The sequence below is a fragment of the Lactuca serriola genome, chromosome 7, assembly GCF_051521515.1.
Source record: "Lactuca serriola cultivar US96UC23 chromosome 7, Lser_US96UC23_V15, whole genome shotgun sequence".
Lineage (NCBI taxonomy): Eukaryota > Viridiplantae > Streptophyta > Magnoliopsida > Asterales > Asteraceae > Lactuca > Lactuca serriola.
This window is the reverse complement of record NC_136414.1, coordinates 175,321,205-175,337,389: the sequence shown is the minus strand read 5'-3', so window position 1 is coordinate 175,337,389 and position 16,185 is coordinate 175,321,205. Positions and strand designations below refer to the sequence as shown.

General features: G+C 37.0%; 1 long non-coding RNA gene and 1 pseudogene across 2 annotated transcripts; one reads left to right on the top strand and one right to left on the bottom strand.

Moving 5' to 3' along the window:
- The first annotated feature begins 8,715 nt into the window (after positions 1 to 8,715).
- LOC145061981 (uncharacterized) lies at positions 8,716 to 14,824 on the top strand. Its single transcript, XR_013687359.1, has 2 exons — positions 8,716 to 8,895; positions 14,611 to 14,824. It is a non-coding gene; the product is annotated as an uncharacterized LOC145061981 (long non-coding RNA).
- Positions 9,616 to 13,019, bottom strand: LOC145061980 (receptor-like protein 6; annotated as a pseudogene). Its single transcript, XR_013687358.1, has 2 exons — positions 10,119 to 13,019; positions 9,616 to 9,785 (listed from the first exon to the last, which is right to left on the bottom strand). The product of XR_013687358.1 is annotated as a receptor-like protein 6 (transcript).
- Positions 14,825 to 16,185: the final 1,361 nt, after the last annotated feature.

The following is a 16,185-nucleotide window of genomic DNA, read 5'->3' as shown; positions in this document are numbered from 1 at the left end:
TGTAAACCAGGCCCTAGGAGCCCAGATCTATGAATGGCATGGACTGGATTCGAGCAAAATCGCGTATTTGGCTTTTGCATGAAGCAGACTCGGCGAGTCGCTCATCTGACTCGGCGAGTCTGGTCGCGAGTCTCCGAGTTTGTCCCCTTTTCGTTGGGTCGAGTTGAGTAGTGAGTCCTTGGTGGACTCGGTGAGTTGGTAGCCGAACTCACCCATGAAGGAACTCGGCGAGTCAGCGCCCTGACTCGGCGAGTTCAAGACAATCTTCTTAGATCAAGAACAGACTCGGCGAGTTGTTCATACAACTCGGCGAGTAAGATGAAGGACTTGGATATCAGTTTAGAAGGAGAACTCGTCGAGTCAGCGCCCAACTCGACGAGTAGAGATGGGTTGCAGGACAAATGATTGGATAAGGACTCGGCGAGTTGGGGAGTCAACTCGGCGAGTCGGGTCAACTGAAAGTTGACTCTGGCTTTGACTTTTAACTTGATCAAGGGTAAAATGGTCAATTTATCCGAGGGTCAGTTAGCAGTGTTCGATTGAGTGTTTTGTGGGAATTATAGCCGGAGGATTTCCGGAGCAGCAGCAGCAGCAGACAGTCAATTCCCATACAGACCAGCAGCTATTTCGAGGTGAGTTTCCTTCCAGTAGGGACGGGTCTAAGGCACCAAGGCCGACCCGTGTAGACGAGATGTTAGCACTAGAGTGTGGGCCGAGCCCGTATCTCTTGGTTTAGTTAATTATGATATATGTGTCGGTATGATAGAGTTGGCTATACTTGTTGTCTGTGTGATACTTGTATATTATGAGTTAGCGGTTGAGTGTGGGCAAGGCCCGTATCTCTCCGAGAGTGGAGTGTGGGCTAGGCCCGTATCTCCCAGATAGTAGAGTGTGGGCGAGGCCCGTATCTCCCGGCTAGCGAAGTGTGGGCAGGGCCCGTATCTTCATGAGTGTGGGCGAGGCCCGTAACTCCTAGCTGAATGTTGTATGTTATATGCTTGCATGGTATGAGGTATTATGGGGGAACTCACTAAGCTTTGTGCTTACAGTTTACAGTTTTGGTTTCAGGTACCTCTTCATCGAAGGGGAAGGAGCTGGCGCGGTAGCGGCACATCATACACACACACTGGTTTCCGCACTTACGAGATTCCTCTGGGATTTATACTCTGATATTTCGATTGGTTGTATGATTTGGCTGTTAGACATGGTTTACGTTGTGATGTGGTTTGATCAAACAATGTTTTTAATTATTAATGTTTTCTAAAGTAATGATTTAAAAACAAAATTTTTGGACGTGAAATTTGGGTCGTTACATTTTCAAATTACAATTGAAGAGGCCTAAAATGAGTCGGACATCGTAACTAGTATGTTCTTTGAGAATTCTTGAACTACGTGTATTTTATTTGATTCTAGAGCAACCAACACTTTTTTATTGCATATTATGTTCGCTTCTTGGAATTCATGCACTTTATGCTTCCAAAATTGTTTATGATTGATACGACTAATGGTGTTGCTTTGCTATTTGATAGAGTATATAGAAATTGCACTCTAGTGTTGGTCATGACTTTTTAGTAGATTTGATACCTATTGATATACATGACTTTGATATTGTGATTGGGATGGATTGGTTAGTGAAGAACCACGCATATATCATTTGTTCTCAGAGGATAATTCAGGTACCTATTGAGAATGCAGACTACTTGTGCATGTATAGGGAAAGACATATCGGCAACCTGAAGGTAATATCAATGCTTAAAGCATAATTTTATATTACTAAGGGTTGTTTTTCCTTCATGGCATATGTTTAGATCCAACCAAAGAAGTGAAGAATACTATGAAACATGTGTCAAAACTATGTGAATTCCAACATGTTTTCCCTGATGTCTTGCCTTTCCTAGACTACTAAAAAATTTTATTGATTAAGTGTTAGTTGTTGCACCTATTGCAAATACATTATCATCTTGAACCGACCGAGATGAAAGATACGATGAATTAGATACAAGAGTTGGGTTATCATCAACTCAAGTTATGTGAAGATGATATGCTAAAGACAGATTTATCTACCCGATATGGGAACTATGAATTATTTATCATGCCGCTTGTGTTTACAAATGCTTCGACGACTTTCATGGACATTATGAACCAAGTGTGTCGCCTTATGTTTGACAAGTCGGTTATCTTCTTTATCGGGTGACATTTTGGTATACTCTAAATTTGAATTTAATCATGTTACACATCTTCATGAGATGTTGGAGTTGGTGAGGAAAGAAAATATATATGCTAAGTTCACGAAATGCGAATTCTCACTTCGTAAGGTACAATGAGTTAAATGCTTAAAGCGAATACCTAATATTGTATGTTATTATAACTAAATACAAATTTGTATCATATAGGTACAATTCTTTGGGAATATGATATCTAGTGATGGTTTTTCTCCATACAATATAGAGGTAGTTCATAAATGGGAACAACCAAAGAATGCGTTTGAGATTTGTAGTTTTTATACGAGATTTCTCAAAGATCGTCGTACCACTTACCACTCTTATCGATGATTTTCGTAGGTGGAAAAATGAGACTTTAAAGACATAACACATGAAGTCTGAACATATGGTGGGTTATGTAGACTTCTTATCTAAAGACAATTGTCGTCTCAAAGTCTTTAAAACCCGAATTTGGCTACCGAGATTTGGGGGTTTATGAGCGCCTATTCTAGATAAAGCGCACAAATCATGGTTATCTATTCATCTTGGAGGCACAAAGATATATCACAATCTCTGTAGCGAGTATTGGTTGTTGGGTATGAAAGTTGATATTGGTTGATATATTGAAAAGTATGTCACTTTTCAACAAGCAAAAGTCAAACACCATAAACCATATGGAAGTTTGCAACCTCTTGAAGTACCGATATGAAAGTGGGAAAAGTTGACAATAAACCTTATGAAAAAATTGTCAATGACATCTAAACAGCATGGCATTATATGGGTTATCATAGACAGATTATCAAAAAGTGCACACTTTCTTCCTATTAGTGAGAATTATTCAATGGACCAATAGGAACGGTTGTATATTAAAGATATTATTAAGTGCCATTGTGTACCGGTGAAAATAATCTATGGTTGTTGTAACGTCAAGAAAATCATTACATAAAAAAAATTTGTTTTTAGATTAATAAATCGTTAATACATAGCTTTCCCATAAAACCAAGGTAACTGAATCTTAGCAAAACATCATTAAATCAGAGTATTTCACGGAATGCGGAAACAAGGGGTGTGTGCTCTGCAATCATCCAAAGCCCTCTCATTTGAAAACCGAAGTACTTGAAACATAAACTCAAGATCGTAAGCACAAAGCTTAGTGAGTTCCCCATAATATCATACAACATACAACCATAAAGTATCATGCAACATACATATAGTTGCCATGGGCTCCCCCTATGGACTTTATCTGGAATGTCATTGGCTCCCCCCATGGTCTTTACCTGGAATGTCATAGGCTCCCCCATGGTCTTATATCCAAGTACTACGGGCTACCCCTGGGGTCTTCTATGCAAGTATCACAGATCCAACTAGCATATCACATAACACGTAATGGGCCGACATTGGTGCCTTCGACCCATGGATATAGTGAGAAGACTCACCTCGCACTGCCGAATCAAACATAAAATTCATGGGTACTGGCTGATAGATCACTGAACTATCGAAGTCAAAACAACACCCAATCAATAATTGGGTTCCAATCCATTACTAAGGTAACTAACCAATTTACCGCTCACCTACTTTTGGACTAAGACTTAGGCCCAAACCTAATAGTCCAAAAGGCCCAAATACCAAACACTATCCAAAGCCCAATCCATAGCCCAATTTTACAAACTAGGCCCAAATCCATAGTGGGCCTCCACAAATAAATATCAACCCAAAACGTGATGGCCCAACAGGGCCTAAAACAATAAAGCCTAAAATATGGCCCAAACTGAAGCCTAGAAACCGAAATCCCACTCTACTGAGTACGCGGGGGCGTACTCAGCTTGTACGCTAAGCGTACTGGCTTAAGAGCTTGTACGCTACACGTACAGGCTTGTACGCCCATCGTATTTCTCTTGTTTGACCAACTCTCAATTCTAACTTTTAATCCATTAACTTAAGATGTCCAAAACCTCAGAATAGCTAAATATAAGTGACTTGATCCATAAAGTCGAATGCTTTTAGCCTTTGTATGGCTTAAAAAAGCCGAAACACCAAACATGAATTCCAAAGGTCAAAATCATTCCAAAATTAGTTAAAAACCTCTTAATACCTTAAGACCTTAGTCTAAACTTCCAGATCTTATTCAAAGGGACTTCTTAAGTCATAAAGTTCCTGACTTTATGACTTAAAATGACTTAATGGGACCCAAATTAAAACCCTAAGTCCCAAGCTTCACCAAAAGACTACCAAATCATGCATGGAAGGTTTTTACTCATCAAGATCCAAACTTTATGAGTCCATAACCCCCAACAAAGGCCAAATATGAAGCTCAAATGTAACGATCGTCTTCTGAGGTATAAATTTATTTAGATTCTCAAGTTTTAGTTTGGGCTATAATAGAATTGTTTATGGGATTGGCCCTCTTTGTTTTGGGCCGAGTCATAGTCTGCCCATAAGTCGTACGTGGGGCGTAAACCCGTTGTACGCTGGGCATAATGGTTAAATGAAACGCGGGGAGGAGGAGCGTACGCACAGCGTACCATATGGTACGCCCAACGTACGCGGCCAGAGGAATAACCCTAATTTTAGGGGTTTAAGGCTATATAAACCCCATTATAGCCTCCTTCCCTGTTTTCCTATTAGCCTCCTCACTCTCAAGAAAACCCTAAGTCGTTCTTATCATCTCTTTGTGTGTGAAGAAGCTTTTGTGGGTGTTTAAAGGAAAGGAAGTAATGAAGAAGGAAGGGAAGAAGTTGGAGAAGAAGCTTGAGCTCAGGGATCTGGACTTAGCACCCTCTTGGTCAACAAAGGAAGGTATAAAGTTCTGAACTTTCTTCCTCTTTCCTTCTAGATCTAGGTTATGGAAGTTTGGAACTGTTTAAGTCCAAAGGTTGAGTCTTGATCTTGTAAGTCGATTTTGGATCTTGGATTGCCATCCTTAAGGCTCAAAAACATCTTCCTAGCAATAAAGTTGCAATCTTTGTGGCTTATATGGAACCATGCATGAGATCTAGTTAGCTTCTTGGAAGTAGAATGTTATTTATGGAATTTTGAGCCTTTATGAGACTTGTAAGCCATCACGTAAGCAACTTTATGGCTTAAGACGTGGAACAAGCTTAGGATCTGGATTCGTAGCTTCTGGATCGGATTATTAAGCACTTAATGAGATTTTGGCTTAACAGGGTTGTACGTTGGGCGTACAAGGAGGTACACGCCGCGTACAAGCCAGCAGCCAGTACGCTCAACGTACCATGGTGTACGCCCCGCGTACACTGCCAGTTTGGGCTTCGAGTGTTTTGGGCCTCGGTGTGGGCTGAGTTTTAGACTTAGGGTCCTTGGGCCTTAGTGGCCATCAGAATTCAGTTGCTTTGGGACCAAGGATTAGTATTGGGCTTGAGTAAGGCCCAATAAAAGGTTTTGGACTCAATATAGAAAATTGGGCCATTAGTGGGCCTATAGTGGGGCCATTGATGGACTTAGAAGAAATTGAGGGTGTTGGCCATATCGTGACCCATGCCATAGCAGGGGTAAAAGGATCATTTTACCCATAGGAGAATCCCTATTCTGATTTAGTGTTTTATTTCCTATGATAGTCGGGAAGCAGCCGGAGCAGCAATCAGGGATTTCTCATTCAGGAGTTCAGCAGTCAGCATCACGAGGTAAGTTTCCTTCCAGTAGGAACGGGTCTACGGCCACAATGTCGGCACGTTTAGTTAGCAGTAGTTCCGGACTTCGGTCCGATGCAGTAGTTGAGGATGCTTGGTGTATTTGTGATTCAAGCATGTTTATGTGTTATGTGTTCCGGGCTTCGGTCCGATGCAGTATGCAGTATATGTGTTTATGTTAGTTGATATGTTATGCTATGCTATGTTCAGCCAGTTCCGGACTTTGGTCCGATTGATGCCTTCTAGGGTTACAATACCTATAAATACAGCTCCCTAGGAGCCACATTCACACCTCACGAAATCTGAAAAGCTCTTTCCCTCTCTCTGCGTTTTTCTTCTGGTTTCCAAGTAGTCGCTTTGTGTTTGTCGATTTCCAGTGCTGTTGGAATATCGATCAAGCTGCATTAAATCCTGGGGTTTTACTCTGTTGCTTACAGTCAGTAGAAGCGAAGTAAAAACCTTTAAGGACAGGAGTCTGATCCGTGCAGTTGCTTCAAGATCAAGATCAGCAATTAACAGGTCGGTTTTACTTTTCTGTCTTGTGTTTAATTCGTCCAATAACATGACAGTCTTCTTCTACCTTTCTTATAATCAGATCTAGTCGATAAGGATAGATCTGGTTTCTGGACGAAACTTGGTAAATATAATAATAATAATTGGATCTATTATTCACAACTAATCGACATATAATTCACAATATTATTTGTCGGTTTCCTTGCGCGTCTTTTAGTTTGTTTTACAACACTAAGGACATAATGGTAGATCATGTAAATGGCAATATCCAGATGCCACCAGAGTTGGAAAAAATAGATGTTGGAACCGAAGGTCGGAAGAAAACTGGTGTAGGTGGAAATAGAACCAGCATTGGGAACAAGGTGTCTTGAAGATGGGAAGAAAGCTGGTGGTGTAAGTGGAAATAGAACCAGTATTGGGGAACAAGGTGTCCTGAAGGTGGGAAGAAAGTTGGTGTATGTGGAAATAGAACCCCAGCCAGGGGCTCTGCCCCCTGGACCCCGCTAGGGGCGCTGCCTCTAGACCCCGTCAAAGGGGCGTTGCCCCTTTGGAAACCCCGGACCCCTGACTTGTCGTCGAATCGGCTTCAAATTCAATCTTATACATGCGTGCACTCCATATATACCCATACATATATTAGAGTACAATTTATGAGGCCCCTTAGCTCACATGTTAGTTTCAATCATATAAAATGACATTGGGACACTAAAATCAGCAACAAGGTTATCCTTGTCTTTTCCCCTTCAATAGTATCTTAGTGGGTGCTTGTGGTTTTGGCAAGATAATCTGGTTCAGTATGGTTTTTTGTATCGGTTAGTGGATCATGGACTAATGTCCGCTCCAATATTTCTTCTCTCATAGTCTTAACCAAAAGCTATTTATATAAATTTGAACTCTATCCAAAGCCCGAGTTTATCTTACTCCAAACCAAGAATTTTCCATGTTTATACTTGAGTGGGGAGTTTCTAAGTACGGGTGCAAACTTTTATGTGATGCATTAATCATCAAAAGATTCGGTTTTGGTCAAGCTTCATGAACTAGATTTTGATGAAATGAAGTGGGTGTGTTGTGAAAAGATTGAAGAATATGCTGCTGTTAAACTTGGGATGTGGGCTGATATTCAGTCAAAGTGGTACCTTTTACATGATTGTTTAAATGTTAATCTCATACATGAGCCATAGAAATTTGTATGACAAGTCAAAGTGGATTTGTATTTGCAATATTTCAGCATTTTGTGATTTTGTCTTTTGCTTTTGTATGTATAGCTAATGCATTGGTTTTTTTTTTTTTTTTTGGATTAAACTTAGATTCATTACAATGGATACATATATAATGTCAGAATGTTAAACGTACGTATCACAAGTCAATATGCTTTTACTAAAGTTATTCTTGAAAAGCTTGGAGACCCAAACAAAGGCAATCTCATTTCGTCTTCTTAATTGTGTATGTGAGTGTCAGTATGGTGCTAGGAATTTATGCTTATGATTTTAGTTGTTCATGATAAGAATTGGTAAGAATTACTTGCATTTGGCGCCTATATGATCAACATCTTGCTTTATTTTTGTGAATTATTTGTTTCCTACCTTAATTTTTGTTTGTTCCATTGATTAGGATTGGTGATAATAAGAACTCCATAAATTAAAGCAATGTTTTACATGTTCACAAGTTAATTTTGATTGTTTGGATGGTAAATTTGATTAGAGAGAAGTTTCAAATAACTAACTTTTGATAGGCTGACCGATATGGGCAAGCCTGTTAAAGAAATCCTTTGTATGAAATAACTAAGTATATTGTTGTTATGGATTACATATTTTTGTTAGTGGTAAAAACGTAAGCATGTTGTTGCTATATGTAAATGTATGCAAGTAATTGCTAATATGGGTAAAAGTAGAGTGTATCCATAGCTAGGTTAGGTTGGGTTGCTTATTTTTCTGAGGCCCCGAGGCAGCTACTTAGAATACTAAAAGACGTTACTTCTACTTGAAAGTTGTAATCATTTTGAGGCAAAATTTCAGTTATGTCTTAATATAGTTGAGATCAAGTAGATATGTTTTAGTTGTTTCATAGCCAAAAGAATTGTAACACCGGGCAAAATTTGGAAGCTATTATCTTTTGTAATAAACAAATAAGTAATGCATTATATAACTTTTTTAGCAGGATTTATGTAAAAATACTGAAACAAGTGGTTGACTTGATTAAGTGTGAAATGCTAATCGGGATATTAAGTAATAATATAAAAAGGCGTTGGGGTTTAATCGAATGAAATTTAAATTGGAGGACCAATATGTAATTTGTCGAAGTGCAAAATTATAAATAGCTAATTTGAAAATTCAACCTCACGATTCTTTCGTATATATCCAGTGATGAAGGCAGATTAACATTAACATAGATATGCATCGGACTTGGATTGAGGAGAGAAACGAAGATATGGAAGAATACTCAGCAATTGGGAGTAAATAGGTCAGCAATCGACCTGTTTTTGTATCAGTGGTAATACTTGATCCGGATCAGAGTACAGTAGTCGGTTGAGCAAGGTATGTTGAAAAGATATTATTGCGATGTTCTTTTTCTTTTCTTTTTTTTTTTCAAATTGATGATAAACGCATACTAAATAGTTAACATATAACCAAAATCAAGCCTTGGAGTCAACCCAGAAGAGACCAGGATGACGCTAATTTGTCAGATTTTGGGAGTTGTTTGTCATATGAATAATAGTTGATTTAATATAGAAATTGATGTTTATGAACGAATCAAATGCATTGTGGATTTTAATTAAGGCTCATGAAATTTTTTAAAACCATGAAAGAAAATGGATGACACACCTTCTTGGTACTGCATTCCCAGCTAGAACTTTATCAGACATGAGTACTGGGTGTGTGTTAAGTCAACTGAAATCATTTTGATATATTTGTCAATTGATGCATTTTGAGTTGGTATATCATCTTTAGCCTATAAATTGATGGTTGGTAAGTCTGAAGTAGAAATTTGTGAGTTTGATGATATTTGGATGAATTAGTATCATTGTATATGTCAAAGTTTGTGGTTTGGTATTATGATAAATATAATTAAGTCTTTATTATAAATCATTCTAGTTTTTAAACATTTTTCATTATAACTTAAACTAACTGTAAAAAATATTTATATTCTATACTAGTAATAATATTTATCTTTTTTGGAAATCTTTCATTAAAACAAAACATTGGAATCTCATACTGTCATGGTATGAAGCAAGTAGCTTATGTGAGAGTCCATGATTATGCCAACATAAACTACTAAAAGTATAACTCGAAGAAATCCAATTGAAAGCAACACAGTCTTATGCTTAAAACACATATATTTAACGGTAAAATAGACTAAAATCCCTTGAAGTTCTTCTACGCCTTCTCCTTTCCCTTTGAACGTGAAGCTATCACACCTCCTGAACCTGATAATACATGCTAAGGTTAGCTTTTTGCTGGTGTAAGTTCATGGTTTTCTATATATAGAAAGTAACTCATCAACAATCATAAGATCGATGTGCATTCCAAAAAAAAACATGGTTATTGTATTCGGTTAATCTTATGTAATGATTGCTTTAAAGTAAAAAAAAAAAAATTAATCATTTAAAAAATAACCCTTTTTTAAAAGTCATTCTTTTCTGGATGAAATGCAAAAAGAACTTTCAATTTGGTTGAGGGGTTGAGACCCCATCCACATCTCAAATTATTGTCTTCAAAATTGCTATAAAGGTGTAAGATTATTAAAGGAATTATTGTACCTTGGTTTCTCCTTGTGCTATGAAGTGGCCTCCTTATCCATCTGTCCTTCCTCTTTGAGAACCGATCACGATACCTTTCATATAGAAAGTTCCCAATAACAATTCCAAAAACCAATCCACTTCCAACTCCACAGAATACGAAGATCCAATCAATTGTTTCGTTTGGGAGTAGAGACTCAGACTCATACGTATTGCTTGTTGGTGGAAGCCTTGATGCCTTTGAACTTTGACATTCCTTGGATAAAGGTCTTCCACACAATTGTAGATTCCCCATGTAGGAGTCGTTCTCGAATGTAGCAAATTGATTCCCTTGTGGTATGCGCCCATCAAGATGGTTGAATGACACGTTGAAAATGGAAAGGATGTTGAGTTGCAACAACTCTTTAGGAATTTCTCCAGATAGATTGTTTTGGGAGAGATCCAACACTTGAAGATTCTTAAGGTACCCCAACGATGGCAAGACACCTCAAGTAAAATGGTTGTTGGAAAGATCGAGTGCTTGAAGGCCTCGAAGATCTTTGAGTGATAGAGGGATTTCTCCCTCAAAATGGTTACAAGAGAGATCAATAGCCGTGAATATGTTTAGGATATGTTGGTGCTCTGTTCTGGAACCTTTGTGTATTATTGTCATTGTGTATGGCTTCGTTGACGTGAGCGACTCAATAGACTCACCATCATAAACGGATTTCATGGAATTCCATGTTTGGAAGTATTTTTGTTGCAATTGACCACTAAAATCATTGTTAGAGAGGTCTATGATCCGCAACTTAGGGAACTGTGACCAAACAGTTGTCGAAGACTGAATCGGACCATAAAATTCGTTAGACTTTAACCCGAGAACTTGAAGGTTGGGAAGATTTCCCAACCAAGAAGGAAAGACGTCATGGAAAGAGTTATCTTCAAGAGAGAGAAACTCTAAATTGGTACAATTTGTCAATGATCTTGGTAGCTGACCCGTAAATTGATTTTTGCTCAAATCAATATATTCCAACAGACTTCCATGCATAAACACACTCATCAGTACGCCATGAAAGTTATTTTTGTTCAGATCCAAAACCACCAACGAATTGCTTAAGTTACCAACACATGGAGGAAGAATTCCACTCATGTTGTTAGACGCCAAAAGTAATGCTCGAAGAGATTTCACTTCACATATCAATGGTGGTATTTCTCCAGTCATATTGTTATTTGAGGCGTCATAAGAAACTGTGGTTTGAGGAGGAATTGGTAAATGCCCCTGGACCTGATTATTGTTTATGGAAAATCCTTCCAAACGTCTCCATGGGAGAACTTGAGGATGCTGATGAAAGCCAGCGATGGAGTTGTATGAAAGATCAATCACCTGTAATGTTTCTTTGCTGTTGTTCCAGATCCACACGGGTACCATGCCATCAATCTTGTTGTTGTCAAGAAATAAGAGTTCCATTTTATTTTGGAAACGCAAAAAGGCAGGGAATTCCTTCAAGTTACATGTCGACAGTCCTAGGATTTTGAGTTCTGGTAAGGTGCTACTGGTGTGGTTGTTGGTGGCCACTAATGATATCACGTTATGGCCTAAGACGAGAGTTTCAAGCTTGTTGAGTCCTAGGAACATGTCTAAGATGACACTCCCACTGAAATTATTGTATTCAAAATCAAGCAATTGAAGACTTTTCAAGTTGGAAAATGAGCTTGAAATTGGTCCTTGCAGTTGATTTCGTTGAAGGTCTAACTTCGCTAGTTGGGTGAGGTTGAAAAGCCAGGATGGTATATGACCAGTAAAAGAATTTCTTCCCATTGCCACGTTACTAAGTTTGGTTAGGTTTGCAAGAAAGGCTGGTATTTCACCGCTTATGTCCATATCGTATACAAGCAGTTCATTAAGTTCAGTCATCATGCCAAGCCAGTTAGGCAAGACTCCCTTATCAAATCTGCTGTCACTCAGCTCTAAAGCCACGAGTTTTGAAAGACTTACCAATGAAGGAACAAAGCCTGCGAACTTATTCCCACCAAGAGCCAATATAGTGAGTTGTGTCATGTTAGAGAGTGAACCTGGAATGGGCCCTGAGAAAGAGCAATTGGTAAGGCACAAGACTGTTAAATTTTCTGGATTGCTTATGGATTCTGGTACAATCCTGGAGAAACTTGTATACCGTAGATTCACAAGTTCAAGTGAGCTGCTGTTACGAAATTCAACAAAGGCACCTATGAGGTTTGTATTGAATGACAAATCAAGAATTTTCAACTTGTGTAGCTGAAAAATAGCTGCAGGGAATTCATCTTGAAGCGAACAGTTTTGTAGCCGGATTGACCTTAGAGAAGAAAAGTTTGCCAAGAAATGAGGTACAGAAGAACTAATGTCAACACCTGAGAGATGGAGTTCTACGAGCCCTGTTAAGTTTTGCACTAGGTTTTTGAGGCCACTAGGATTGTGAAGCTTTAGTGGATTCAATGACAGATCTAAAGAGGACAAGTGCATCAACTGTGAGATCTCATCCGGGACATGGCCACTAAGCCCAGAATAAGAGAGATTGAGGCTTCTTAATTGATTTAGATGACCAATCTCAGATGGGATTTCAGATTCAACAAAGTTGTTCATGGCAAGGTTTAGGCTTTGAAGATGAACAAGGCTGAAGAGCGTGCTGGTTGAATTGATATGCCCACAAAGAGAGCATCCGCTCAAGTCAAGGCCGATCACATGACCATACTCATGGTCACTGCTGCACTCCACCCCATACCATGAACAACAATCAAAAGGAGCATTCGATGCATTACTGGTGGGCTTCCAGGAGTGGAATGTTTGAAACCAACTAGCACACAAAACGGTTCATCATCTGGATAAATCATGCTTTGCTTAAACTGAAACAAGGCTGAGCATTCCTGATCATGGCTTAGGGATGATCCAATGCAGGTGAGTGTGAAAAAAAAAAGTATAAAAGGGTGATGGTTTGCAGCAATTTGAATTGATTCATGTATGGAGCCATGAAAGAAATGTTTAATGGTACTTAAGTTGTTTGTGGATGTGTAATGTTCAATGTTCGATGATCATTATATAGACCATCTCCAAGTTAAGTTTAACTTTCCACCATAACTAGATAAGATGTCACATGGCTATGAGAAAATTAAGGAGGACCTAGAAAGTGTATCTGAAGAGTCAACTAACAGAGCCAAAGAAAATAAAATACCGCCATAAGAGAAAAATATGGACTAAATACAAGAAAAAAAAAAACTTCTGTTTATTTGCATATTAATAATCAAAAATTAAATTAATTAAATGACCTGAATTACTACTATTGTCTTTTCCTGAAATTAATACAAGTTGGAATGTTAAAAACAACTGGTTATTCTTGTTATGTTTTAAGATAATTTAGTATATATATACTTTTACCTTTAGTTGGTCTTCTGTTTTGATTTTCATAGCCTTCTATCATTTAATGACTACATCAAAAAAATTCAAAACTTGATATGTGGAAAGTGAAAAATAGAAACTCAGGGTTCGATCTTTTTAATATTTCTATGAATTGTTATCCAGATAAATGATTTTGTTTGGATGAAGTGTTCTAGCTATAAAGAATTTACTTCTTTTTTAGCTAAATAAAATATCTAAATGATGGTAAATGATAGTTTTTTCTTCTGTCTAAACTAGTGCTGAATAAAAAACAAGTATCTTTGTGTCAAATGTTCTGAATATAATATTTAGAGTAAATTATAGTTTTGGTCATTATGGTTTGCACATGTTTAGTCCAAGTTTTGAAAAATTGGTATGGATATTAGATGATCCTCATGTTTCAAAATCTATCACGGTTGGTCATTTTTCCTTTCCTAACACCGTTAGAATTTTCTCTTAAGTCTCATGTAAAAAAGACTTGTTTTCCCTTCTATTTTATCATTTTCTTTGTTTTTAGTATTACAACTTAATTGCATTGATGTATAACATATTTTTTTGAACAACTAACTCACACTCCTAATCTACTTTTAAATCTAGAGTTGAACCCTCAAACTATTTTGTTGAGGGATCCTTTCCAACAACTCCTTATATCCCTACGTCGTCATATGCTATTTGGTGATATATAAGATAATTGCAAAGTTCTTGTAGCAAAAATGAAGGGTTTTTGTATTAATTTGCACATGTTAATTATCATATAAATAAATCTTAAATCATATTTCCACTCAAATAGTGTATATTTATTTTGAAGAGAACAAAACCTTTGACACCTTAAAGACGGAAGATTAATGTTTAGTAGACACAAACTTCTAAAATTCTAAACTTCTGACCTCACCAGCCTGCATATGATTGTAGATTCTATAGTTGGTTGTTCTCTTACAAAACATCTTTGAAAAAATTATGGCATGTATGATGATAATAATGCTCAAAATCATTTGTATTATGAGATTTTATTCAAATCAAATAGTAGGAAATCGCCCGTGTTTTTTAGTCCAATATTCTGCATACATGTCATTATCATTTTTTCTGGAACGACAATATTCTACAGTACTGATGTTTTTATCATAGATAACCTATCATGCAGGTTATACATCCCCATTCTATTGGAATTTTGAACACCAACAAAGACTCAGACTTTTGATCATGGAAAATTTTAAATAATGACAACAGGGGTGTATGTCTTTACATATTTGTTTGACAGCATTGTTGGAAATTTTTATTTGAAGTGATATAATGACGAGAATATTGGAAAATATCAACTTTACATGAAGTTTTTAAATAATGATACAGTGTACAATAATTAAGACAAATACAGTGAGGGTTCCAACAAACGTCTAGAATGGGCAATAAGATATTTATAGAATATAAACAAATAAATACTATAAGACCGCTCAAAACTTACGTATTATTGATTTTACTTAAAAAGTAAATTAGAGGGTGTTTGGGATTTGCTTATTTAAACAAAAAAAATTTTGTAAAAATGACTACTGGTGGTTAACTGGTGTCAAAATGGAGTTTAAAAAAAATGGATTTGCTTATTTGGCACCAAAGTATGAAATGACTTATCAAAAACTCATTTTTAAGAAAATAAATGCTTTTAATATTCTTATATACAAACACTAAACATGCTTATTATGGGTGTCAAACCGCAATAAATCAAGTCATATGAATAAATGTCAAGAAACTACCTAAAGAATTTCATTCCATGGTTTAAATAAACCGGTTAAAATGGGCTAGAGACCGGTTATGGAGGGTCTATTTTTTTGAACGGCATTGAGGGTCCTGATTACAAAAGTTATAACATTAACATTATGAAGTCCAACCGGTTGATGGACCAGCCGGAGGGGCACAAATTGGGCCCTCAATCGCTTATTGTTGGTCCTGGCCTAGGTGATGTTCGATGTACCGTAGCAGGATATGGTTCTAGTCCCAAAAAATATAAGAGCTATAACAAGTTCTTAACCTCGTTTATCACTTGTTGGTTATTCGTACATGAGTCAGGACTTATTAAAACATTTTTTGTAAGGTAATTAAAAAGTTTTCAATCAAATAGATATTTATTTTATTTTATTAGGAAATATAAAAAGATAAAAAAATAATAATAAAAAAAATAAAAAATAGAAAATAAATCTAATATTTTATAAGGATACAATATATGTCTTCATCTTAGTCCTCTTCTGTCTTGATTAAATCCCACATTTTAATGGCATTCCCGTAAGGGTCTATTTTATGTACCTCATGCAATTACAACAATATAAAACAAAACTGTATTTAGAAATTAAATGAGTAAATTGTGAAAGTTTCGGGATGACTATTACTTGGTAACATATTTTGTACTATTGTTTTGTAAATCCACCTGCAACACTTCAATAAAAAGGTGGGGGTTCCTAGAAAATGTCTTGGAAATAGTTTTTTCTTATCGATCTCCGAAGGATTTTATTTCTTCTGAAAAACCCTCTTAGGAAAACCTTTCCAAAGGATTTTTCGAGGAACATTCCGAGAAAAGTCTTTCAATGAAAGTATCGATGACTTTCCTACACACGCCTAGGAGGGTTTTCCGATAATGTTGTCCTTACTGCTAAACCTATTATAAACTTGATTAGTTTTCAAATAAGACTAATAATATATAAGTTTTAAACATAA